A 26,936-nucleotide genomic window follows, 5' to 3' on the forward strand; every position below is an offset into this window, starting at 1 on the left:
TGAGTGTAATGTAGTGAGTGCAGGTAGGTATATAATGGATGAGTGTAATATAATGAGTGCAGGTAGGTATATAATGGATGAGTGTAATATAAAGAGTGCAGGTAGGTATATAATGGATGATTGTAATATAATGAGTGCAGGTAGGTATATAATGGATGAGTGTAATATAATGAGTGCAGGTAGGTATATAATGGATGAGTGTAATATAGTGAGTGCAGGTAGGTATATAATGGATGAGTGTAATATAATGAATGCAGGTATGTATATAATGGATGAGTGTAATATAATGAGTGCAGGTAGGTAGGTATGTCAGTAATACACTGCAGAATTAAGGCGGGATTCACACGACAGGGTTTCCCGGCCGGGTGCCGGCCGTTCATAAATCGGCCGGCACCCGGCTGCATTAGCAATAATAGACCCCTAATGGGGCTATTCACACGACCGATTTTTTGACGGGCCAGGAAAACCGGCCGTCAAAAAATGGGACATGCCTTATATTCGGCCGGGTACCCGGCCGCCCGGCTCCCATAGAAGTCTATGGGGCCGGGTAATACACGGCCATCACCGGAATGTGTCCCGAGTGATGGCCGGGTCAACCGTCACTCGCGCACTCTCTCCTCCTCACAGTGCAGAGTGCATGTGAGGAGGAGGAGTTGATGCCATTCGGACGAATGGCTACGCTGGTGATACTGTGTGGCAGGGTCGGGGTGTACAGCAGGTGGAAGGGAGCGCTGCGCTGGCTCCCTTCCCCTGCTTGTTACGGTTCCCAACCGCTGGCTGTGTTTTTACGGCCAGCGGTCAGGGTCCTTAAAACCCGAGCCATAGACTTTTTACGGCTCGGGTTTTAACTTGCTGCCCGCGCGATCGGGCAGCTGAATGTCGGGTCTCCGGCTGTCCGTGACTGCCGGGGACCCTGAGGAGAGGATAGAAGCAGCTTTCACTGCTTCTGTCTTCTACAATGTCTTTTTACACAACGCTCAATGAACGCTGTGTATAGAAATAGAGACAGCAGCGGTGCTGTCTCTATTCCTCCCGGTGATCATGTGACTGGTCACATGATCGCCGGGTGCCGTTAGTGACAGACTGCTGCTGGGTCTTACTAGACCTAGCACAATCCTATTAGTGACAATCGTCACTGTGAGAGGGCTGATTTCCCCTGTAACTGGGGCTGCTGTGCAGCTCCAGTTACAGGGAAAAACATGGTGTAAAAGAAAGAAAAAAAATATTAAAAGTTCCAAAAAGGTCTTTTTTGACCTTTTGAGGGACAGAACATAATAATAAAAAAATAAGTAAAGTGCAAAAAATTAATCCGATTAAAAAACGGTCAGGGAAAAAACCGGATGCAAATCGGGTCCAAATCGGCCGGTAAAAACAGCAACACGGGCCGGAACAGAATCGGAACGGATGCAAATCGGCCGGGAAAATCGGCCAAAAACGGCCGATTTTCCCGGCCGACACTCGGACCCTGTCGTGTGAATGAGGCCTAAGGCGGGATTCACACGACCGGGTCGAGCCCGAGCCCGAGTGCCGGCCGGTAAAATCGGCCATTCTGCCCGGCCGGTTTGCATAAAGTTTTGCATCCGGGCCGGGCAGATCTGGACAGTGACATCAGCGGCAACTCCTGAAGGGGAATCCCCATGTGTTCGGGGATTCCGCTTCAGGAGTTTCCCCTGATGTCACTGCCCAGATATGGACAGAGACATCAAGCGCTCTGTCCAGGAGCAGAATCCCCGTAAACACGGGGATTCCGCTTCTTCAAGGAGCTAAAGTGCGGCTAGCACATAGCAGAGCGGGGAGATACCTCCCTGCTCTGCGATAGTGGCGTCGCTGCAGTAGTAGCAGCCGCAGCAGCTGCTAGCGGCGCCATCAAAGGTGTCGCCGGGCCAGGGTGCTTTTAAAACAAGCAGGGGAAGGGAGCCAGCGCAGCGCTCCCTTCCACCTGCTGTACACCCCGGCCCTGCAACACAGTGTACAGCGATGCCATTCGTCAGAATGGCATCAACTCCTCCTCCTCACATGCACTCTGCGCTGTGAGGAGGAGGAGATAGAGCGCAAGCGCCGGAAAACCCGGCCATCACTCGGGACACATCCCGGTGATGGCCGGGTATTACCCGGCCCCATAGACTTCTATGGGAGCCGGGCGGCCGGGTACCCGGCCGAAGATAGAGCATGTCCTATTTTTTGACGGCCGGTTTCCCCGGCCGTCAAAAAATCGGTCGTGTGAATAGCCCCATTAGGGGTCTATTATTCCTAATGCAGCCGGGTGCCGGCCGATTTATGAACGGCCGGCACCCGGCCGGGAAACCCTGTCGTGGGAATGAGGCCTAACGCAGCATGTGATTACGATTTTTATAAATATTATTCACTTGTATTAAATAGATTTCTACTACATGTAAACATAAAGGTTTTCTATATTTTCTTTGCTATCTTTTCTCTACCCCACATGGCCACTCTATGGTGATGCAGGTGGGGGCGCTATTTCACTGTTTACCTCCGGCAGCAGAAGGGCGAGGTGCAGCCCTGCCACACAACAACAATCCTGGTTCCGCAGTAGAATGTTCAGTTTTTTTGGTGTAAACTTTTTGCATAGATTTTCATTGTAGGATCTGTACAAAGTGGAGCTGCCAGGAGATCGGAGACTTGATGAGATGGACACATGCAGCTCCCGTCAGGAACATACTGGTTAGGTGAGTAGTCCCACCTCATAATATCCATGAAAAATGGAACTAAATAGGTTTTGGACAAATATCAAACTATCACTGCCAGGCAAAAAACTTTAAAACAGAATTTTTAATAAATATTAACTGTAAAAAAAATAATCAAATACCAATTTAATTTTACTACAAAACACATAGCACCTCGATCAGTGGTACAAGCATCTTTGGGGTACTCCAGCGGGTAGAGTTCATAGAACAGGGTATAATACTAGTAATACCAGTTCAGTATCAGGGCATAATAAATGAGTAGTCCCACCTCCCCTTTCTCATCCATATTAGGCTCTGTTCACATCTGCGTTGGGGTCCCGTTCTGACGTTACAATCTACTGCAGATTGTTACTGCTGCAAGTTTATGCAGTTTTCTAGAACCCTATTCACATTCATACTTTATGTGTCAATTTGACCATGGAAATCTGCAATAAATATGTAACATGTGAACATAGACTTAGGGGCTACACGTGATGTTTCAGGCTACATTTACACACTGCAACCAGGTTACATCACACTTGTCTTCTCTCCCAGATTGTCCTGGAGACTTCCAAACTAGGGAAGATCTTACATGATGTAGCTGCATAAAGGAAGGCACTCTGCTGGGACTATTTGTGAGGGGGAACTCTGCTTGTAGTGGTTATTGGGGGCAGTCTGCTGGCACTAATTATTGGAGGCACTTTGCTGGCAATATGGTTTATTGAGGGGTCTCTGCTGGTAGTGTTGTTTATGAGGGGGCAGTATACTGGCACTGTTTAAGGGACAATACTCTGCTGGCACTGTATGGGGGCACTCTGCTTAGTCTAATGATGGGGTCGCTCGCTGATAACTGAGGCTTCTTAGCTGTCCTTATCGGTGGGGTTTACATAGGAAAGAAATTCTCAAACCACATCTCAAATCTCCCTGTAGTTGATTCTAAAAACAGACAAGTATGGCTCAGAAAAACGGCTGCAAACAAATAACCATTGATGTGAATGGAAATGAACAAAATCTTTTTTGCTTTCTGCGATTATTATTTACATGTTTTATAAGACATGTTGCATCTCGTGTTATACACAGCAGGAGACAACAGCACACATCTTATCACACAGGAAGAGGAAATACATCAGAAACGGAAACGGGAAGAGGAAGAGCAGCCATGTCATACAGGAAATACAGGGAAGTGACATCATCACAGGAGGTAACGTATATCCTGTGTGCGGGGACCCCAGAAATATGATGACACTGACGTATCAGGGCTGATACATAGTAATGTTATGTTAATGTTATGTTATTATATATCATTACGTGTGTGTTTAGGCTGTGCTTATATATGTTAGTAGGTCAGACCAGAAGGATCGCGTGTTCTGTATACAAACTCCAGATAAGAAGAACATGGATCAGCACATCAACACCAGCGCTCCTGGGACTGCGCTCCAACCACACAGCATTTCATCCGGAGGATCGACTGTTCCGTAGTCCAAAACGTCACTTCTCGGGTTCTATTCCTACAATGGAGGAAAAAGTCAATTACATATTTTCAGTAATTATTGTTACAATATCTCCATTAAGGAAATCTCATGTATGGAATATTTTTTTGTATCACCTTAACTTCTGGTTACACCTGAAATGCCCTATAAGGGTATTTAGATATCATAGAGGGGGGTATCACGCTGGAGACCCTCTCTATGACCCAAATGGAAGCTCTGCGCCACCTCTGTCCAGAGGCTGTGTGTGGTATTGCAGCTTTTCTGTATTGAATTGTATAGGGCTAAGTTGTCCACACACCGCACATCACCTGTGGACAGGTGTGGCTCTGTTTTTGGAAGACGTCAGCTCTATTTTTCTAATTATGTACAACCCCTTTAATGAAATAATCTCTTTAGAGGGTTTTCTCCATCTCAGACGTTTATGTGATATCCACCTATGCGCATGCACGCAGCTCTCTCCGTTCTGTACTATGGGAGTTACGCAAATAGTTCAACAGCGCTCAGCTGTTTCCGAAACTTCCATAGAACAGAATAGAGAGAGGGACGTGCGAGGCCTTTCCGAAGTCATTCTCCACCTGGAATCAGCAGCCATTAGACGGGACAGGGATCTGGGAACAAAGCAGGACAGGGTCAGGGAGAGACCTCCGTTTTCCACATAGGTGTGAGTCCCAGAGAAATAGTAAGATGGGAGTACCCCTTTAAATAAAACTTCTTAGTGATGATCCATTTTCTTAAGGTGTTTAATTAAACTATGGACAGTGGGGTCGAAGAACCCGCACCCAAAATATCTATACTGGAGTGACATACCTGTTACTAACGCTGTATACAAGCTCCCCCCGTATAACAGACAGGGCCCTCACTGAGACTTTGTAGGGGCTCCTAGAGACAAATATATATTGATGTACAGACATTTTCCCCTCCGTTATTGTGCAGCACGACCTCCCCACATATAACAGGCAGGACCCTCACTGACCCCCTGGACAGACACATAGGCCTGAATATATTTATATCTTTATATTTTCCATTATTCACCTGCAGGAAATGTTATTTTTAGAAATGGGGAGAAATACTTGGAATTGTGTTTTTTTAGTTTCTGATGTTATTTTTGTTACTTCTCAGGTATAAGGAGAAAAGTAACCGGCACATACAAGATGAGACGTGGATGAAGATGTGCGGAGGACTGTACCCCACCGGGAAAGAGCGGGCTGTCACTGGTATTACCATGGGGCAGATTTACTAAGGCCTCATGCACACGACCGTAGTGAGGTGCATTGACCGTGACTTACGGCTCGTACGTCCGCGGAGTGTCACCCACGGCCACCCTCAAATCGCGGGCCGTGCATATGACCGCGTGCATTATTTTCTATGAGCCTGTACCGCAAAACACGACCGTAATAAGACATGTCCGTTGTTTTTGCGGTCCAGGTTCCTGGGCAATGCATGGACCGTGGAAACCAAGGTCGTATGCATGGCCCCTTTGAAATGAATGGGGCCGCAATTCACCTGCAGATTTGCGGGTGAATTGCGGCCGCAAAAATAAGTTAGTGTGCATGGGGCCTAAAACTATCTGAGTTTTACACAGTGTAAACTGATACAAGGAAGTCAGAAATTGCGCCAAATTTATCACAGTGGTGCACGATGTATGATAGATTTTGCTAGACATGTTAGACACTTTTCTCTTCCTTATACCACCTCTTGGTTGGCTTAGTTTAAGACACGCCCCTTTATTCTAGGCCACGCCCCTTGTCAAGCACGCCGCAAAATGTGTCTAAAACAATTAATAAATATGGCGCACAACATGTACGCCATAATTCTGGCTCAATTTGAATAGTAAATGTGTCCTACTATAAATGTAATATAAATTTGGGGTTAGTATTCAGGGCATATTCCCTATTTAAAGAATTGATAAGAGTCGAGAATCCTTCAGCTTAGTCCATTCTCTCTACTATCAGTCAGTACAGGGAGTAGTAGTACATATAAAACATTACATTGTCACCATGTCAGCTTTATTCTGCCTGCACTGACAGCACAAAGTCTTCATGGTGACTGCAGGACTGGAAGTCAAGGACCACCTCTATGATGTCCGCGGGACCTAATAGGGATATGGCTCTTTTTCCATTTATTTGTTGTTGTACTGTAATGAGAATAATATTTACATGCAGTATTTATTGCTAGGGGTATTTTTTTTTCTGAAAATTCTATAAAGAGCAAGTGGTGTAGGATTGGTTCAGACTGGTGACATCAAGACACAAATGTGACCTCAAGAATTCGTCAATGAGCTGATAATCCCGGTGCCAATTCTGGCTGCAAGTAATATATAAAGGGGCACACCTACCTCAAGTACTGGCACAGTATAAGGTCATCAGGGTGACTGCAGGACTGGAATTAACGCTCTTTTATGAAAAGGGTGTTTTGCAATGTTCAGCACATGGCAGCTTTGTGTATATAGTAGTATATAGACCCTACTGCACTGATTCTTCATACTATACCCTAATAGAGCATAGTTGACAATATTTGGAATTTCTTTCTAGGGACACTTCGGTTTCAGATGGATTGAGACAGGACTTGACAGGGCGTACCTTTGACAGAACGTGGTTCATTGGGCATGGCTTGTCATGGGGCAGGGTTAGTGAGAATACACTTTGTGTACCAGATATTCCCTGTATTCTGTCCTCACTATAAAAACATTGCAGTAAGGACAGTATAGAGGGAGGGTATCGCCTGCAGAAGTGATCTAAGTAAGTATGGCACGTGACCACTGTGGCCAGTGATTGACTAGTTAGATCATGTGCCGATATGGGACATCACTGGTCCAGCCTATGTAAACAGGCCGGCAGGGGATTGTGAACCGCCGGCACTGGAGCCGCAGAGAATTAGAAGGTGGGTATTTGCTAAATGGTGCAATTTTCAGTTTGAATTACAATTTTTATAAAGCCTGGAAAACCCCTTTAATACCAAACCCTAAAATGTATTCAGACCCCCGGACAAATCCCCTTTATGTACTTCCCGCTCCTTCAGCAGCTCTGGGTCCCATTCGGCTCCGGACCCCACCTCTGCTGGCTGAGCCAGGAGCTGTTAGTGATATTGGCCTTTACATATTGGAGTAATCCAATAGATAACAGCCAATTTTTTAAATAAAATCCTGCGATGTAGTTTGGGTGGGCACTGCGCCTTTGATTGCATGACAAATTTTTCTTGGAGTTCCCCTTTAAAAATTGGTAAGCGGCGGGTAACACAAATACTTCACACGTGGACAGTAAAGTAAAACCCATTTTATTTTGACTGTATTTCTGGACCGGACTGGTCCGGGACTAAACTTGACTGGTCCCTTCGTCAGGTTAAGATCAGATAAAGGGACAAGTCGTGCCAGAAACGCGTATTTAAATAAAATTCTACCATCGCTTGGCGCCCTATCTGTCCCCGTTTTGAAACCTTTGTGTTAACCGCATCTTAGTTGAGCAGATTTACTTGTGAATTTTGTATCTTAGTTGAACATAGAACGCACTATCTACCTACCTGGCAGACAAAGGGTCTTGGTGTGGGTCACGGGGAATATCTTCAAGAGAGCAACTCTTCACTAGGACATTTTATTTATTCTTGTTTCAGAACTGAAGGGAATGTACCGTACAACATCAGCAGGAGGAAGCCCTGGTGTCGAGAACGTCAGCCATGGAAAGGGATGTGCCAGATCAAGGTCTGAAAGCTAAAGAGGCAGCAGATATGAACCACTAATGTCCATCTAAGAATGCCGGAACGTCATCCGTCCACACCTCCTCCTTCCCATCCCCCACTGTCCAGAAGGGGTTTTTAAGATCCATCCAATTAAAAGACAACTGTCCAGAAGTCTTTGAAAATGAAGCCTTGCCCATGATTCGCAGGGCTGCGGTGAAGTACAATGGTTTTGGGTGTTTAATGGCAAGTCTCTTCAGATGCCCGGCAATGGACTTCCTCCCCTCGTCCTGTTTGGTAGGGTCTCTGCACTCCCTTTCCTGTAGAACAGCTGCCTCTACAGATTCCCAAGGCCATCCATATTTTTTTCCTGTCTGGCTGATAGCAACACATGTCAATAAAAACATACCTCAATGTATTTATTGTATTTCTAATAAAAATGGATAGACAAATACATAAAAATAATTTGTTTTAATTCCAAAGAACTTTCATAAAATCTATATTATACCTGTGTAATCAATTGTGGACATGGTCACTGATTCATTGAAGTCCAGCAAAGAAATCCCCCAGCCTGAGACATACTGTACTCCGTGTCAGAAGAACAAGAAGCTACAAAAAGAGAGACAACTGCATCCAGTCGATGTTCTTATCAACAAAGAGGTTTAAAAGGTGAGAAGACTAATTGACATTTTTTTTCAAGGTATTACCCTAGGGAACGCTCCTGTTATCATCTTTGTCTCACACTGTATTTTCCTAAGGTACTGTATACATTTCACTCATTAATGCCGACCTAGCCAAGTGAGCACACAACAAACTAAGCCTGCGCACCCAAATAGAGTACCAACCATCTACACATCATTCCAATAAAGGAGTTTTGCCTTTGCACAGCGCTCCAAGGGGAGCACAATACAACTTCAATACTGCAAATACCTAACCTGAACGTCACATCTGCACCTTCCTCTTCTCTTTTGAAGATGTTAGTGTACAGAGTAGTAGGGGAATTGACCAGACATGATGTGCTGCCTCGTGGACTGTCCTATATTTCCAGAGCGAAGGAAAGATAGGTGGTCTGGCCAGTTGTAGACTTCATCCCTAACATCTGACACAGACCAAAATAAGTATTCGGCACTCAAAGCCAAAGTTTTAAGAAATCTCAAGTGCGCCAACTACAGCGGTCAGCCGCCATTCGGAACGAAGCGCCAACTACTGGATGTACCAGCAACCAGAACGGCACAGTGCCTGATGAAGGTCATGTAATGACCGAAGCGTCGCACTAAGCCTCTGGCATCTACAACCACTTGAAAAAAAATCAAGATTTCTTCTTTAAACTTCAGCTTTGTGTGCCAAATACTTATTTTGACTACGATTGGGTTGGGACCCTATTCGTGCACCTACATCGTCCAGTGCGTTCTGAACCACTACTTATCTGGCACAGACCATCCTGGAGCTGAATGTCTCTGAGGCTGCTCTTTCAAAGTTGCTAATGTAGCTCATCTGGGCTCCATAGACCCAACCTTTATATATGACTCCTAGAGAAATGGGTTAGTGAAAGAAAAAGGTATAATTCAGATCCTGGAGGCCATTGAGTATGTCAACCTTTGGACCTTGATTGGCACCTACGCCATATTTTCAGAGTAATCCATCAGATGTCTCAAGAAGAACATTTTATGAGGAAAGGACAATGTTGATGAGATTGCAGGTCCTCCTGTTTCTAACTCACATAATTATTACCCAGCATCCAGGTAAATAGTGCATACAAAGTCCAGAAATATAACCAGGCGACTGTCCAGATAAACATTGGATACAGCGCCCAGAAATGGTGCATTGTGCCCCGATAAATATTTCCTACGAGAAATTAAACTAGTTGCATGGAATGTTTTGAAATGAAAAAAACAGCCATTACTCACCTGTTAAATCCCCTGCACCCATGATCTGGTGGTCAACCCGATGGGTTGATTGAAGAGACTACCCTACGTGGATCGACACCCGCTACAAAATTCTCACCCAAAAATTAAGATATGGAATAGGTTACCCCTTTCTATGGCAGATCGAATAGCCGTAATTAAAATGATAGTATTACCCCAGTTGTTGTATCCATTGATTAACAGTCCCATATGGATAGGAGAAAAGACGTTTAAATGCATAGAAAGCTTAACCCCTTCCCGACATTTGTCGTAAGTATACGACATGGAAAGCCAGTGCTTCCCGCAAAATGTCATATACTTACGCCAAATAATTGGCACCGGCTCAGAAGCTGAGTCGGTGCCATCATTGCCGGATCTCAGCTGTATCTGACAGCTGACATCCGGCTGTAATGGCGGGGACCAAAATTAGCTTCGATCCCCGCCATTAACCCCTTCAATGCAGCGTTCAAACGTGGTCGCTACATTTAACCTGTTTGCAGCTCATTGGAACCACAGCAATGAAATTGCCGGGGTTCCGGTGGCTGCAATAGCAACCGGAGGCCTAATACTGGCCTCCCAGTCTGCCTAGCACGGAAGCCGGTCAAGATCCGTACAGCGGCGGAGCCTGATCGGCTTCCGTAGCCGCCGGCAAGATGGCGCCGACTCAGGAGCTGATCCAGCGTCATCAGCGGTGGAGGTCAGCTGTATATTACAGCTGACATCCACATGAAATGGTAGGATCCGATCCCTGCCATTAACCCCTTTGATGCAGCAATCGAAAGCGATTGCTGCATCTTAGCGGTTGCTAGCAGATCGCCAGCCCTGACAGGCAATCAGGACTTGCGACTGCTGCTATGGCAACAGGAGAAACAATGACCTCCTGCTCTGCCATTACGGAAGCTGATTAGGCCCCGCCGGGAGGCGAAGCCTAATCGGCTTGCTGTCAGTGAATAACTGACAGATCTAATACATTTCACTACGTAGGTAGTGCAATGTATTAGAAAAAAACTAAAGCTGACAGTTGGACCATCAAGTCCCCTAGTGGGACTTGAGAAAAAGTGTAAAAAAAAGTATAAAAAAAGTGTCAAAAAAAAGTGAAAAAAATAAAAGTTTGAAAACAATAAAAGTTTCAAGTAATAAAATAAAACACAATCGCCCTTTTTCACTTATCAAGTCCTTTATTATTGAAAAATAATAATAAACCATACGTATTTGGTATCGCCGGAACTGTAACGACCTGAGGTATCAAAATATAATATTATTTATTGCACACGGTGAACAACGTAAAAAAAAAAACGTACCAGAGTTTCTGTTTTTTGGTCACTTTGACCTACATATATTGGAATAAAAAGTGATCAAAAGTCGCACGTATCCAAAAATGGTACCTATAAAAACTATAGCTTGTCTCGCAAAATACAAGCCCTCATAAAGCTCCGTCGACAAAAAAGTAAAAAAGTTATGGTTCTCACAACTTGGCGACAGAAAAAATACATTCTTTTTACAAAAGTAATTTTATTATGCAAACAAATGTAAAACATAAAAAAGTGCTAGAAATTAGGTATCGCCAGAATCGTACGGACCCGCAGAATAAAGTTAACATGTAATTTATAATGCTTGGTGAACGCTGTATAAAAAAAACCTAAAAAAAAACTATGCCAGAATTGTATTTTTTTGTTTACCTGGCCTCCCAAAAAATAGGATAAAAGGTGATCAAAAAGTCACATGTACCTCAAAATGGTACCAATAATAACTACAGCTCGTCCAGCAAAAAAACAGCCCTCATACCACTACGTCTATGAAAAAATAAAATTAGTTAAGGCTCCAATAAGTCAGGAAAGAAAAAATATGCAGTTGTGCCGGCCCGAGGGGAACATTTCTTCTGTTTCAAGAGGCGATTTACCAAGGACCTAAAATTAGGGAACCAGGAAGGGCAGGGCCCAAACATATCTGCTGGAAGCGAGGGTGCCCGTATTATACCAGGACAACACTTTCCCAGCAAAATTCCCCAAACTGCAAAGGTGCGGAGTGTGGACCAAAAGGGGGATAAGAAAGGACGCCATATATCAGTGCGACACCGGCCTGTGCAGAAAGGATTGCTTCACAGCATAACACACATCTATGGATCATTTTATTGCTTTTTTACCCCATTATTATGCCACCTGACTATGTCCCTGATGTACTCTGCCCAGCTTACATGTACCCCCACATTATAAATGGAAACACCAGCAATAATCAAACAAATCTACTACCAAGCAAAATCCGCTCTCAAAAAGCCAAATGGCGCTCCCTCCGCTCTGAACCCTACAATGTGCCCAAACAGCAGTTTACTTCCACATATATGGCATCTTCATACCCGGGAGACCCTTTTAACAATTTTTGGGGTGTGTGTCTCCAGTGGCATAAGCTGGGCATGACATATTTGTCACTGAAATGGCATATCTAGGGAAAAATATTAATTTTTAATTTGCACCATCCGCATTGCAATCATTTATGGAAAAGACCTGTGGAGTGAAAATGCTCACTACACCCCTTAATAAATGCCTTGAGGGGTGTAGTTTCCAAATGGGGTCATTTCTCAGGGGTTTCTTTTTATTATTCCACATCTGAGCCTCTGCAGTTGTGAACCAATACTTTGTAAATCAATTTTACATGGTACACTTTCACTCCTGAGCCTGGTCGAATGTCAGGGCAAAAGATTAGGGCCCCATGTAGGGTGTTTCTAAAACCGGGAAACACTGCATAATAATTAGAGAGCTGTCTTGTTATGGTGGCACAAGCTTGGCACCACATATTGGCATATCTATTGGCATATCTATGGAAAAACTCCCATTTTCACTCTGCAACATCGAGTGCACACTAAATTCTACAAAACACCTGCAGGGTTAAAATGCTTACTACACCCCTAGGTAAATGCATTGAGGGGTGTAGTTTCCAAAATTGAGTCACTTCCGGGGGGTTTCCACTGTTTTGGGCCCATAGGCGCCCAGAAACCAATCCAGCAACATTTGCACTCCAAATGGCGCTCCTTCCCTTCTGAGCCCTGCCATGTGCCCAAACAGCAGTTTATGACCACATATGGGGTATTGCCGTGCTCGGGAGAAATTTCTTTACAAATGTTGTGTTCTTTTTTTCCTTTATTTGTTGGGAAAATGAAAAATTTTGCGCTAAAGCTACGTCTTATTGAAGAAAAAGGATTGTTTTTATTTTCACTGCCCAATTCTAATAAATTCTATGAAACATCTGTGGGGTCAAAATGCTTACTACACCCCTAGATGAATTCCTCAAGAGGTGTAGTTTCTTTTGGGCGTTTTCATTGTTTTGTCCCCTCAGGAGCTTTGCAAATGTGACATGGCCTCTGCAAACCATTCCTGCTAAATGTGATCTCCAAAAGCCAAATAGCGCTCTTTCCCTTCTAAGCCCTGCCGTGTGTCTAAACAGCCACTTATTACCACATGTGGGGTATTGTTTTACTCGGGAGAAATTGCTTTACAAATTTTGCAGTGCTTTTTCTCCTTCAGTCCATGTGGAAATGAGAAAAAATTAGCTAAACCTACATTTTCTTTGAAAAAATATAGATTTTTATTTTCAGGGCCTAGTTCCAATAATTTCAGCAAAGACCTGTGGGGTCCAAACGCTCATTATACCCCTAGATAATTTCCTCAATGGGTGTAGTCTCCAAAATGGGGTCACTTGTGGGGGGGTTTCCACTGTTTTATCCCCTCAGGGGCTTTGTAATTGTGACATGGCCTCTGCAAACTATTCCTGCTAAATTTGAGCTCCAAAAGCCAAATGGCGTTCCATCCCTTCTAAGGCCTGCTGTGTCTCAATACAGCCAATTATTACCACATGTGGGGTATTGTTTTACTCGGGAGAAATTGCTTTACAAATTTTGCAGTGGTTTTTCTCCTTTAGTCCTTGTGGAAACCTACATTTTCTTTGAAAAAATTTAGATTTTAATTTTCACGGCCTAATTCCAATAATTTCTGTAAAAAACCTGTGCGGTCAAAATGCTCACTATACCCCTAGATAATTTCCTTGAGGTGTGTAGTTTCCCAAATGCGGTCACTTTTGGGGGATTTTCACTGTTTTGGCACCTCAAGAGCCCTTCAAACCTGACATGGTGCCTAAAATATATTCTAATAAAAGTAAGGCCCCAACATCCTCTAGGTGGTCCTTTGCTTCTGAGGCCAGTGCTTCATTCCAGTAGCACGCTACGGCCACATGTGGGATATTTCCAAAAACTGCAGAACCTGGGCAATAAATATTGAGTTGCATTTCTCTGATAAAACCTTCTGTGTTATAAAAAAAAATTGTATTAAAAATGTATTTTAAAAAATATGTAATTTGTAAATTTCACCTCTACTTTGCTTTAATTCCTGTGAAATGTCTAAAGGGTTAACCCCTTAGTGACCAGCCCATTTTAAGCCCTAATGACCAAGCTATTTTATTTGTTTTTCCATAGTCGCATTCAAAGAGCTATAACTTTTTTATTTTTTCGTCTACATAGCTGTATGAGGACTTGTTTTTTGCGGGATTAGTTTTACTTTTTAATAGCACCATTTTTGGGTACATATAATTTTTTTATTAACTTTTATTAACTTTTTTTGGGGGGTTTATAAAAAAAAACTGAAATTCCGCCATTGTTCTATGCGTTTTTAAATTGACGCCGTTCACTGTGCGACGTAAATAACATGTTACCTTTATTCTATGGGTCGGTACGATTACACCGATACCACATATGTAGAGGTTTCTTAAGTTTTACGACTTTTGCACAATAAAAACACTTTTGAACTAAAATTATTTGTTTTGCATCGTCGCTTTCCAAGGGCCATAACTTTTTAATTTTTTCATCAATGTATTGATTGTTTGGGCTTGTTTTCTGCAGGACGAGACGTAGTTTTGATTGGTTCTGTTTTGGGGTGCATGGGACTTATTGATTCATTTTTATTATGACTTTTTTGGGGGGCAATGGAAAAAAATTGCAATTTCGCCATTGTTTTTTGCATTTTTTTTTTACGGTGTTCACTTTGCGGTTTAAATTACATATTAACTTTATTAATGGAGTCATTACGGTCGCGGTGATACCATATATGTGTACTGTTATTATTTTTTTACACTTTTACTAAATAAAACCACTTTTTATGGAAAAAAATGGTTTTATTTATTTTTTTACTGTACTTTTTATTAATAATCTTTATTCACATTGATTACTTCTTTTATTAGTCCCACTAGGGGACTTTACTGTGCGATCTTCAGATCGCTGCTATAATGCTTTGGTATACTTCGTATACCAGAGCATTATTGCCTGTCAGTGTAAATCTGACAGGCAATCTGTTAGGACGTGCCTCCGGCACGTCCTAACAGGCATGTGTCCAGGGCAGACCTGGGAGCTTTTATCAAGCCCCCGGCTGCCATGACACCCCATCGGAGACCCGTTATAGCATTTGCGGGCCGCCGATGGGTGACGGGGAGCTCACTCCCTCTGTAAACAAAGTTAGATGCCGCGGTCGCTATTGACGGCGGCATTTAACGGGTTAAACGGCCGCGATCGAAGTAAACTTCGATCGCGGGTGTTGGAGCAGGAGCTCAGCTGTCATCAGACAGCTGAGCCCCGGCTCCAGCCTGCACGGGAGACCCGTGCAGGACTTAGGCTAGGCTCACGTGAAAAGGTGTCAGCCTAGCCTAAGGCCCCTTAGTGACAAACGTAAAAAGGCGTATTGTTGGTCACTAAGGGGTTAAGACATTTTCTAAATGCTGTTTTGAATACTTTGAGGGGTGAAGTTTTTAAAATGGGGTGACTTTTTGGGGGTTTCTAATATATAAGGCCCTCAAAGCCACTTCACAACTTAAAAAGGCTCTGTCACCAGATTATCAAATCCCTATGCATGTGATCAGCGCTGCAATGTAGAAAACAGTAACGTTGTTTTTTTTTAAAAAAAACAATAATTTTTGCCCAAGTTATGAGCAATTTTATATTTATGCAAATGAGCATTTAAATGGACAACTGGGCGTGTTTTCTCGTATTTCCAACTGGGTGTGTATTGTGTTTTTACCAACTGGGCGTGTTTACTTGATTTACCAACTGGGCGTTGTGAATAGAAGTGTATGACGCTGACAAATCAGCATCATACACTTCTCATCGTTCCCACCCAGCTTCTTTCACTGCAGAAATACAGCGTGACGTTACCCACAGGTCCTTCAACCTTGTCGTCGGACAAAGAAAATACATCGGCTCCAGGCGTCCAAAAGGTTAATATGCTCGCCTCTAGGGAGTTTGCTATGCTTACCTGCACATACCCTGCACTGTACTCCCTGACGCCTGGTGCTGATGTGTCTTCTCTCTTCCGACGCCAAGGTTGAAGGACCTGTGGGTGACGTCATCATTCCCAGCTAGCTTCTTTCACTGCAGACACAGCGTGACGTCACCCGCAGGTCCTTCAACCTTGGCGTCGGAAGAGAGAAGACACATCCGCTCCAGGTGTCAGAGTACAGTTGAATTTGCAGCAGCATCACCATGTGCAGGTAAGCATAGCAAACTCCCTAGAGACGAGCATATTAACCTTTTGGACGCCTGGAGCCGATGTATCTTCTTTGTCCGATGACAAGGTTGAAGGACCTGTGGGTGATGTCACGCTGTATTTCTGCAGTGAAAGAAGCTGGGTGGGAACGATGAGAAGTGTATGCTGATTTGTCAGCGTCATACACTTCTATTCACAGCATGTATCCTATGTGTGAGTGGTGTGTGCAGCATGTATCCTATGTGTGAGTGGCGTGTACAGCATGTATCCTATGTGTGAGTGGCGTGTACAGCATGTATCCTATGTGTGAGTGGCGTGTACAGCATGTATCCTATGTGTGAGTGGCGCGTGCAGCATGTATCCTATGTGTGAGTGGCATGTGCAGCATGTATCCTATGTGTGAGTGGCGTGTGCAGCATGTATCCTATGTGTGAGTGGCGTGTACAGCATGCATTATATGTGTGAGTGGCGCATGCAGCATGTATCCTATGTGTGAGTGGCGTGTGCTGCGTGTATCCTATGTGTGAGTTTCGTGTGCAGCATGTATCGTATGTGTGAGTGGCATGTGCAGCATGTATCCTATGTGTGAGTGGCCTGTACAGCATGTATCCTATGTGTGAGTGGCGTGTACAGCACGTATCCTATGTGTGAGTGGCATGTACATCATGTATCCTATGTGTGAGTGGCCTGTACAGCATGTGTCCTTTGTGTGAGTAGCGTGTACAGCATATATCCTATGTGTGAGTGGCGTGTACAGCATGTATCCTATGTGTGAGTGGCATGTGCAGCATGTATCCTATGTGTGAGTGGCGTGTGCAGCATGTATCCTATGTGTGAGTGGCGTGTACAGCATGTATTATATGTGTGAGTGGCGCATGCAGCAAGTATCATGTGTGTGAGTGGCGTGTGCTGCGTGTATCCTATGTGTGAGTTTCATGTGCAGCATGTATCGTATGTGTGAGTGGCATGTGCAGCATGTATCCTATGTGTGAGTGGCCTGTACAGCATGTATCCTATGTGTGAGTGGCGTGTACAGCACGTATCCTATGTGTGAGTGGCATGTACAGCATGTATCCTATGTGTGAGTGGCATGTACATCATGTATCCTATGTGTGAGTGGCCTGTACAGCATGTGTCCTTTGTGTGAGTAGCGTGTACAGCATATATCCTATGTGTGAGTGGCGTGTACAGCGTGTATCCTATGTGTGAGTGGCGTGGGCAGCAGGTATCTTATGTGTGAGTGACGTGTACAGCATGTATCCTATGTGTGAGTGGTGTGTGCAGCATGTATCCTATGTGTGAGTAGTGTGTACAGCATGTATCCTATGTGTGAGAGGCGTGTGCAGCACGTATCCTTTGTGTGAGTGGCCTGTACAGCATGTGTCCTATGTGTGAGTGGCGTGTGCAGTGTGTATCCTATGTGTGAGTGGCATGTACAGCATGTATCCTATGTGTGAGTGGCGTGTACAGCATGTGTACTATGTGTGAGTGGCGTGTACATCATGTATCCTATGTGTGAGTGGTGTGTACAGCATGTATCCTATGTGTGAGTGGTGTGTACAGCATGTATCCTATGTGTGAGTGGTGTGTACAGAATGTATCCTATGTGTGAGTGGTGTTGGTGTGTACAGCATGTATCCTATGTGTGAGTGGTGTGTGCAGCATGTATCCTATGTGTGAGTGGCGTGTGCAGCATGTATCCTGTGTGAGTGGCGTGTACAGCATGTGTCCTATATGTAAGTGGTGTGTACAGCATTTATCCTATGTGTGAGTGGCGTGTGGTGTGAGTGGCATGTACAGCATGTGTACTATGTGTGAGTGGCGTGTACAGCATTTATCCTATGTGTGAGTGGCGTGTACAGCATGTATTCTATGTTTGAGTGGCCTGTACAGCATGTATCCTATGTGTGAGTGGCGTGTACAGCATGTGTCCTATGTGTGAGTGGTGTGTGCAGCATGTATCCTATGTGTGAGTGGTGTGTGCAGCATGTATCCTATGTGTGAGTGGTGTGTACAGCATGTATCCTATGTGTGAGTGGTGTGTGCAGCATGTATCCTATGTGTGAGTGGCGTGTGCAGCATGTATCCTGTGTGAGTGGCGTGTACAGCATGTGTCCTATATGTAAGTGGTGTGTACAGCATTTATCCTATGTGTGAGTGGCGTGTGGTGTGAGTGGCATGTACAGCATGTGTACTATGTGTGAGTGGCGTGTACAGCATTTATCCTGTGTGTGAGTGGCGTGTACAGCATGTATTCTATGTTTGAGTGGCCTGTACAGCATGTATCCTATGTGTGAGTGGCGTGTACAGCATGTGTCCTATGTGTGAGTGGCGTGTAGAGCATGTATCCTATGTGTGAGTGGCGTGTACAGCATGTGTCCTATGTGTGAGTGGCGTGTACAGCATGTGTCATATGTGTGAGTGGCGTGTGCAGCAGGTATCTTATGTGTGAGTGACGTGTACAGCATGTATCCTATGTGTGATTGGCGTGTACAGCATGTACCCTATGTGTGAGTGGCGTGTACAGCATGTGTCCTATGTGTGAGTGGCGTGTATAGCATGTTTCCTATGGGTGAGTGGCGTGTACTGCATGTATCCTATGGGTGAGTGGCATGTACAGCATGTATCCAATGTGTGAGTGGTTTGTGCAGCAGGTATCCTATGTGCAGGGGCGTAGCTAGGGGGGACAGGTGAGGCATGTGCCCCGGGCGCAAATAAGTTGTAGGGAAGGGGGGGGGCGCCGCAGAGCAGCTGATCGCTGCTTATAGGCGCCCTGTATGTCGGACACCTGCAGCAGCTTTAGGAAGAGCCAGGAAATCACGCAGCGTCGTTCTGACTGAGGTCTGTGACGGCCAGGGAGTGGACCAGTCCAATCACCCTACCTGTCACTTGACCTCACGTCAGTGACATAAGGTCAGATGACTCAGGTCAGGGGACTGGACTGGTCCACTCCCTTGCTGCACCCTCCCAGCATGTAGGGGGTGCCACTGGGCTCTGCCTCTACTCTGTGCTCTGCTGTTACACACACGGAGTAAATAACAGCCGAGAAGCAGAGGAGGAAGCTCCTGTCCTGAAATAAACTTGTGATCCTGTCAGCAAGGATACATGGTGAGTGTCTTTGTGCATATGTGTGTGTAGTGTGTATACAGTATGTGTCTCTGTGTTTGTATGTGTCTATGTTACAGTGTGTGTGTGTGTGTGTGTGTGTGTGTGTGTCTCTGTGTCTCTGCATGTGTTTGTCTCTTACATCTACTACATTATCTGTACTCAGAGAGTTATCACTGTGTTATCTGTGGTGTTACATAGGACTGCAGGTAACATCTACTGCATTATCTGTACTCAGAGAGTTATCACTGTGTTATCTGTGGTGTTACATAGGACTGCAGGTAACACTACTACATTATCTGTACTCCGTTATTACTGTGTTATCTGTGGTGTTACATAGGACTACAGGTAACATCTACTGCATTATCTGTACTCAGAGAGCTATCACTGTGTTATCAGAGGTGTTACATAGGGCTGCACGTGAAATCTACAACAATATCTGTACTGGGTATATATGGGTCTGGAAAAAAGGGGACAAAAGTCGATGGTCCAGCGCAGTCAAGTTTAAAACAGAACGTAGTTCCAATTTTATTTGGATAGTTAAAACAAGATCATTCCTGAATGCAAGGGTGAAAATGTAGGTAAGGTGCCTACGCGTTTCAGACGTATACCACGTCCTTCCTCATGGCTTTAATGCTAACAACTAAATGTCAGAACGAGGTTTATATCCGGTTGCCAACAGGTGAAAATTAGTGATGTCACAGAAAAGTGGTGCTGTCCAGCATAGTAGTGTTGAACTAGGGAGACACCTATAGGGCATCAGCATTCTGTGAATAAAAGCTATCCAGCACGGTGGAGCTGTCCAGCAGAAGTGGTGCTGAAACAGAAAGTCGGTGATAGAACATCACTGCTCCACTAGTAAGTTATGTGCTTACAGCATTGGTTGATGGCTAGTTGTAATGACGGGGGTGGGGAGACAGACAAGTGAGCCCTAATCTACCCACCACTCAGTCCCTGCCTACGTGCAACGACCCGCCCTAGGCGACGGGGTACAACTGGGCGACGGTCCCTACGCTCAATAAGTGCACGACAGACAAACAGACAAGGGTACACAGAGCTAGGGGGGAAAGGGGCAGTTGCCCACGGCAACACCGTGAGCCACAAGAGTAGTAAACAAGCCGAGTCAAACCAGGAGACAAAAGGGCCAGGAAACAAAACGAGAAGAATCACAAGCAAAGGAGGAACAGGAAAGGCAGGTATAAATAGACAGAGGGCAGGAGCTAGCTCCGTCTGGCCAGGCTGTGATCCCACTCCCAAGCCTGCCACCCTGAGTGGTGGAAGATGGAGTCAGTCTCACAGACATAGAAGCAGGTGCAGACTGATTATCTATGGGCATTAACCCTGAAGCTGTGCTTGGCAGATCCTTTACAGTACCCCCCCACTTTTATGAGAGGCCACCGGACCCTTTCTAAGTGGACCTGGTTTACTGGGGAAACGAAGGTGAAACCTCCTGACCAATATCCCAGCGTGAACATCCCGAGCGGGTACCCAAGTCCTCTCCTCAGGCCCGTATCCTCTCCAATGGACCAGGTACTGGAGGGAGCCTTGGACCATCCTGCTGTCCACAATCTTGGCCACCTCGAATTCTGCCCCCTCAGGGGTGAGAACAGGGACCGGAGGATTCCTCGAGGGAGCCAAGGACGGGGAGAAGCGTTTAAGGAGGGAGGCATGGAACACGTCGTGTACTCGAAAAGATGGGGGCAACTCCAGTCGGAAGGAGACAGGATTGAGGACTTCAATGACCTTGTACGGCCCTATAAACCGGGGAGCACACTTCTTGGACGGGACCTTAAGGCGCAAATGTATAGACGATAGCCACACCAGATCCCCGACCATAAACAAGGGGTTAGCAGAACGTTTTCTATCTGCCTGAGTTTTTTGTATGCTCTGGGACGCCTCTAGGTTCTTCTGAACCTGAGCCCAGACTGTGCACAGTTCTCAATGAACGACCTCTACCTCGGGATTGTTGGAACTACCAGGTGAAACGGAAGAGAACCGTGGATTAAACCCAAAATTACAGAAAAAGGGGGAGACCCCTGACGAGTTACTGACCCGGTTATTAAGGGAAAATTCGGCGAGGGGAATGAATGAGACCCAATCATATTGACAGTCAGAGATAAAACACCTTAAATATTGTTCTAGAGACTGATTAGTCCTCTCAGTTTGGCCATTAGTTTCAGGATGGAAGGCAGAGGAGAAGGACAGATCAATCTCCAACTTTTTACAGAAGGCTCTCCAAAACAATGAAACAAATTGTACCCCTCTATCAGAAACAATATTGACAGGGATCCCATGGAGACGAAGGATGTGTTTGACAAACAAGGTAGCTAACGTCTTAGCATTGGGCAGTTTTTTGAGGGGCACAAAGTGGCACATCTTACTGAAGCAGTCTACTACAACCCACACCACCGACTTGCCTTGAGATGGAGGCAAATCGGTGATAAAATCCATGGAGATATGGGTCCAAGGTCTCTGGGGAATGGGCAAAGAACATAGTAAGCCCTCTGGTCGGGACCTGGGAGTCTTGGACCTAGCACAAACTTCACAAGCGGCGACGTAGGCCTTAACGTCTTTAGGCAACCCAGGCCACCAATAGTTTCTGGCAATGAGGTGCTTGGTACCCAGGATGCCTGGATGGCCAGATAGTGCAGAGTCATGATTTTCCCTAAGTACCCTTAGCCGGAATTGCAGGGGAACAAACAGCTTGTTCTCAGGAAGGATCCCGGGAGCTGAACCTTGATCAGCCGCAATTTCAGAGACTAAATCAGAATCAATAGCGGAAATGAATATACCTGGAGGCAAAATACAAGCAGGATCTTCCTCCTCCAAACACACATTTTTCGGTCTTAGCAAACAGTTTGTTTTCTTGAAGGACCTGGAGCACCTTCCTGACATGCTCAATGTGGGAGGACCAGTCCTTGGAAAAAACAAGTATGTCATCAAGGTAGACTACAAGAAATAAACCCAGGTAGTCTCTTAAAATCTCATTTATGAAATTCTGGAAGACCGCGGGAGCATTACACAACCCAAAGGGCATGACGAGGTATTCGAAATGACCTTCGGGCGTGTTAAACGCAGTCTTCCACTCATCCCCCTCTTTGATGCGGATAAGGTTATACAAGGTAGATCAAACTTAGAGAACCATTGGGCCCCCTGAACCTGATTAAAGAGATCAGGAATCAGAGGAAGGGGATACTGATTCCTTACAGTGACCTTATTCAAGCTTCGGTAGTCAATGCATGGCCTAAGACCACCATCCTTCTTCCCTACGAAGAAGAAGCCAGCACCTACCGGAGAAGTAGAGCGGCGAATGTAACCCTTGGCCAGGCATTGCTGGATATACTCTCTCATGGCTTCACGTTCGGGACAAGAGAGATTAAATATCCTACTCTTAGGGAGCTTAGCTCCTGGTACCAAATTGATTGCGCAATCATATTGTCTTTGAGGAGGTAACACTTCGGAGGCCACCTTAGAGAAAACATCGGTGAAGTCCTGAACAAACTCAGGTAGTGTGTTCACCACCTCAGGGGGAGAAATAGAATTAACAGAAAAACATGACGTCAAGCATTCATTACCCCACTTGGTAAGGTCCCCAGAATTCCAGTCAAACGTGGGATTATGCAACTGCAACCAGGGAAGGCCTAAAACTAAATCGGACGATAATCCCTGCATTAACAGTACAGAGCACTGCTCCAAATGCATGGAGCCAACAAGGAGTTCAAAAACAGGGGTATGTTGTGTAAAATAACCATTGGTAAGAGGAGTGGAGTCGATACCCACTACCGGGACAGGTTTAGGCAAATCAATCAAAGGCATAGCTAGAGACATAGCAAATTCCACAGACATGATATTAGCAGAAGACCCTGAATCCACGAAGGCACTGCCGGTAGCAGACCTACCACCAAAAGAGACCTGAAAGGGAAGCAAGATTTTATTACGTTTCATATTTACGGAAAATACCTGTGCGCCCAAGTGACCTCCCCGATGATCACTTAGGCGCGGAAGTTCTCCGGCTGCATTCTTACGCTTAGGACAGTTGTTCACTTGATGCTTGTCATCCCCACAGTAGAAGCAGAGACGATTCTTCCTGCGGAAATCTCTACGTTGTTGGGGGGACACGGAGGCCCCGAGTTGCATAGGTAACTCTGAGTCTTCCGGGGAGGAACGAAGCAACGGAACCTCGGGAGGCATCATGGGGGAGTCAGAGGAGAAAACATCAAGACGTTCAAGTCGTCGTTCCCTGAGACGGCGGTCAAGTCGTACCGCTAAAGCCATAACCTGGTCTAGGGAGTCAGAAGAGGGATAACTAACTAGCAGATCTTTCAGGGCGTTCGACAGACCCAACCTAAACTGGCACCTTAAGGCAGGGTCATTCCACCGAGAAGCTACGCACCACTTCCTAAAGTCAGAGCAATACTCCTCAACTGGTCTCTTACCCTGACGTAAGGTCACCAGCTGACTCTCGGCAAAAGCAGTCTTGTCAGTCTCGTCATAGATGAGTCCGAGAGCAGAAAAGAAAAGATCAACAAAGGAAAGTTCAGGGGCGTCAGGAGCCAAGGAGAAGGCCCATTCTTGGGGCCCTTCCTGGAGCCGGGACATAATTATACCCACCCGCTGGCTCTCAGAACCTGAGGAGTGGGGCTTTAAACGAAAATAGAGCCTACAACTCTCCCAAAAGGAGAGAAAAGTCTTCCGGTCCCCTGAGAACCGGTCGGGCAAATTCATGTGGGGTTCAAGAGGTGAGGTGAGGGGGATTACCATGGTAGCATCAGGCTGGTTGACCCTCTGAGCCAGGGCCTGGACCTGTAGGGAGAGACCCTGCATTTGCTGAGCCAGGGTCTCAAGGGGGTCCATAGTGGTGTCAGGGACCTGGGTAGACAAGGTATGGGCTTGTGTTTATGTAATGACAGGGATGGGGAGACAGACAAGTGAGCCTTAATCTACCCACCACTCAGTCCCTGCCTACTTGCAATGACCCGCCCTAGGCGTCGGGGTACAACTGGGCGACGGTCCCTACGCTCAATAAGTGCACGACAGACAAACAGACAAGGGTACACAGAGCTAGGGGGAGAAAGGGGCAGTTGCCCACGGCAACACCGTGAGCAACAAGAGAAGTGAACAAGCCGAGTCAAACCAGGAGAGTACGAGGTGCCAAACGCAGAGCAGAAGAGTAGTAAACAAGCCGAGTCAAACCAGGAGTGTACGAGGTACCAAACGCAGAGCAGGAGAGTAGTCAGTAGCCGGGGTCAATATGAAGCAAGGACAATGGTACAAGAAGCTGCAGCAGGGCCAGGAAACCAAACGAGAAGAATCACAAACAAAGGAGGAACAGGAAAGGCAGGTATAAATAGACAGAGGGCGGGAGCTAGCTCCGTCTGGCCAGGCTGTGATAGGTTCTCCCACTCCTAAGCCTGCCACCCTGAGTGGTGGAAGATGGAGTCAGTCTCACAGACATAGAAGCAGGTGCAGACTGATTATCTATGGGCGTTAACCCCGAAGCTGTGCCTGGCAGATCCTTTACACTAGTAATAAATAATAAGATGAGGGATAATAATGATCCAAAACTATCCTAGAGTAGTGGATAGAATATTAATGCTTATTTCTATTTATTAGGCTGTCGGATATGAACCTCTGAAATACTCACATCGAAAAATTAAAACATAATTAGACGCTAAAAAATACATGATATTAAACAATACATGAATACATGAACTGGAAAAAAGGGGAATTATATAGTGGTCTTCAAGGATAATTAGTATTGGAAAATTTGTTTTCCTTTGTATACTAGACCGTCAATTGGTTAACGGGAAATCTGGTGGGGGAAGGACCCGTTGATATGGATAATTAGGTGTCATCTGTAAAAACTATGAACATTAACAAGTATTATTAATTATTAGGCCATATTAAATTCTGCCAATCATTTCATAAATTCTTTTGCTAATAGTGGAACATTAATTCTTTTTTTAGGTTCAGACATATAGACATTCCAGGTGTTGATATGTGTCCACAACATAGGCATACTCAGTGAGGACGTGCCCATCCCACAGTGAGTGAGTATGTACGTGTAGGCGGGCATATATTTACAGCCTGTAGTCACCCGATTTACATGTGGAGCTTTCTCGTGTTTATGGAGGGGTAGTGAGAGATGCTGTTTGAGCATGAATCTCTATATGTACATATACCTATGGTTTGGGGGGGGGGGAATATTTTTGTATGTTTGGTTATTTTTCACTTTGTTTGTGTGATTGGGTAGTGTGTAGGAACCCTTAGGGACAGGTAAGGTACACACAAACCCTTGTAGGTATTTGCCACCTCAACCTGAGAACTGGTATGGTCAATATGATGATGGATTGAATGTCAGAGGGGAAATGGAAGGCGATGCTCCACCCCACAGTAGATTCCTGGGTACCAAGACCTCAACTCCTCCTCGGGGATGATAACCTGCCATGATAAAGACCTGGATATCGGCCCAAAAAGATTGTTTCGTCTTCAATCAAGATGCTGGGAAAAGTTGGAAAAGTAATGGATCACGTACAAAAGGTTGTTGAAAGGCGGGCTAAGCAATTCCAAGGCTGACCATATGAGGGCACAAGTAGCCTTACACGGGTCGGCATGCTAAAATTGGATCGGCCACTGGAAAGAACTGCTGACGCCACTCAAGAGGATGAAACTCCAAGCAAGAAAGAACAAGAAATCTGCTGTTCATGGACTTTGAGGTTTTCATATGAGCTTTGTTCGTTTGATGAGCTTTGAGGCTTCGTTCTATGGACTGTGAGTTTATTTCAACCCCGTTCTATGGACTATAAAGGTTTCTTCGTACTATGGACTATGAAGGTTTAATTTCAACTTCGTCTGATGAGCTTCGAGGCTTCGTTCTATGGACTGTGAGTTTTATCTCAACTTTGTTCTATGGACTATGAGATTTAATTTCATCTTCATTCTGTGAACTTTGAGGTTTAGTTTCTTTGGACACTAGACTCCAGAGTCAGAGGACTGTCTGGAAGATGTCCTTGAGGAGATAGCTGATGTCGAGTATCTAGGTCCAATAGTATACTTCCTTCCATCTCAGACCATTACCAGTAACCAGGGAGGTTGAGGGGGTAAATATAACCCCACAAACACTTCCCCAAATTGCATTGTCGAGTCCCCGACAACAGGGGGATTGTAAAGGGAAGTGTCCCTATAAATATATATATATATATATATATATATATATATATATATATATATATATATATAGTGTGTATGTATATGTGTGTATATATACAGTGTATATGTATATATATATATATATACACATATATATAATATATATGTGGTGTATAATACATATAATGTATCATGAGCCAGGGCTGTAACAACAACAGCCCTGGTCATGAATGCAGTTCTAAGCGAAGCAGGACAATTAGCATGGCCCTGCTTTGTTTGGAAACCATGGAGACAAGGGATAGTTATCCCCTGTCTCCATTTCAAGTCTCCCGCACGCACGGACTGTCTCGTGCGGGCGCTCATGAGTCGGCTGGTGATACATTATCACCATGCCGACCCATGCTAGCCAGGGGCAAG

At 45.1% G+C, this 26,936-nt stretch overlaps 1 long non-coding RNA gene across 3 annotated transcripts; it reads left to right on the forward strand.

Moving 5' to 3' along the window:
- The first annotated feature begins 2,298 nt into the window (after positions 1-2,298).
- LOC142699005 (uncharacterized) lies at positions 2,299-8,288 on the forward strand. Of its 3 annotated transcripts, none has more exons than XR_012865915.1 (5): positions 2,299-2,687; positions 3,765-3,885; positions 4,025-4,227; positions 5,294-5,388; positions 7,781-8,288. It is a non-coding gene; the product is annotated as an uncharacterized LOC142699005 (long non-coding RNA). The 3 variants fall into 3 exon arrangements; XR_012865916.1 differs by having other exon boundaries at positions 3,768-3,885; XR_012865914.1 differs by lacking the exon at positions 2,299-2,687 and having other exon boundaries at positions 3,078-3,885.
- Positions 8,289-26,936: the final 18,648 nt, after the last annotated feature.

The sequence above is a fragment of the Rhinoderma darwinii genome, unplaced genomic scaffold (assembly GCF_050947455.1).
Source record: "Rhinoderma darwinii isolate aRhiDar2 unplaced genomic scaffold, aRhiDar2.hap1 Scaffold_107, whole genome shotgun sequence".
NCBI lineage: Eukaryota > Metazoa > Chordata > Amphibia > Anura > Rhinodermatidae > Rhinoderma > Rhinoderma darwinii.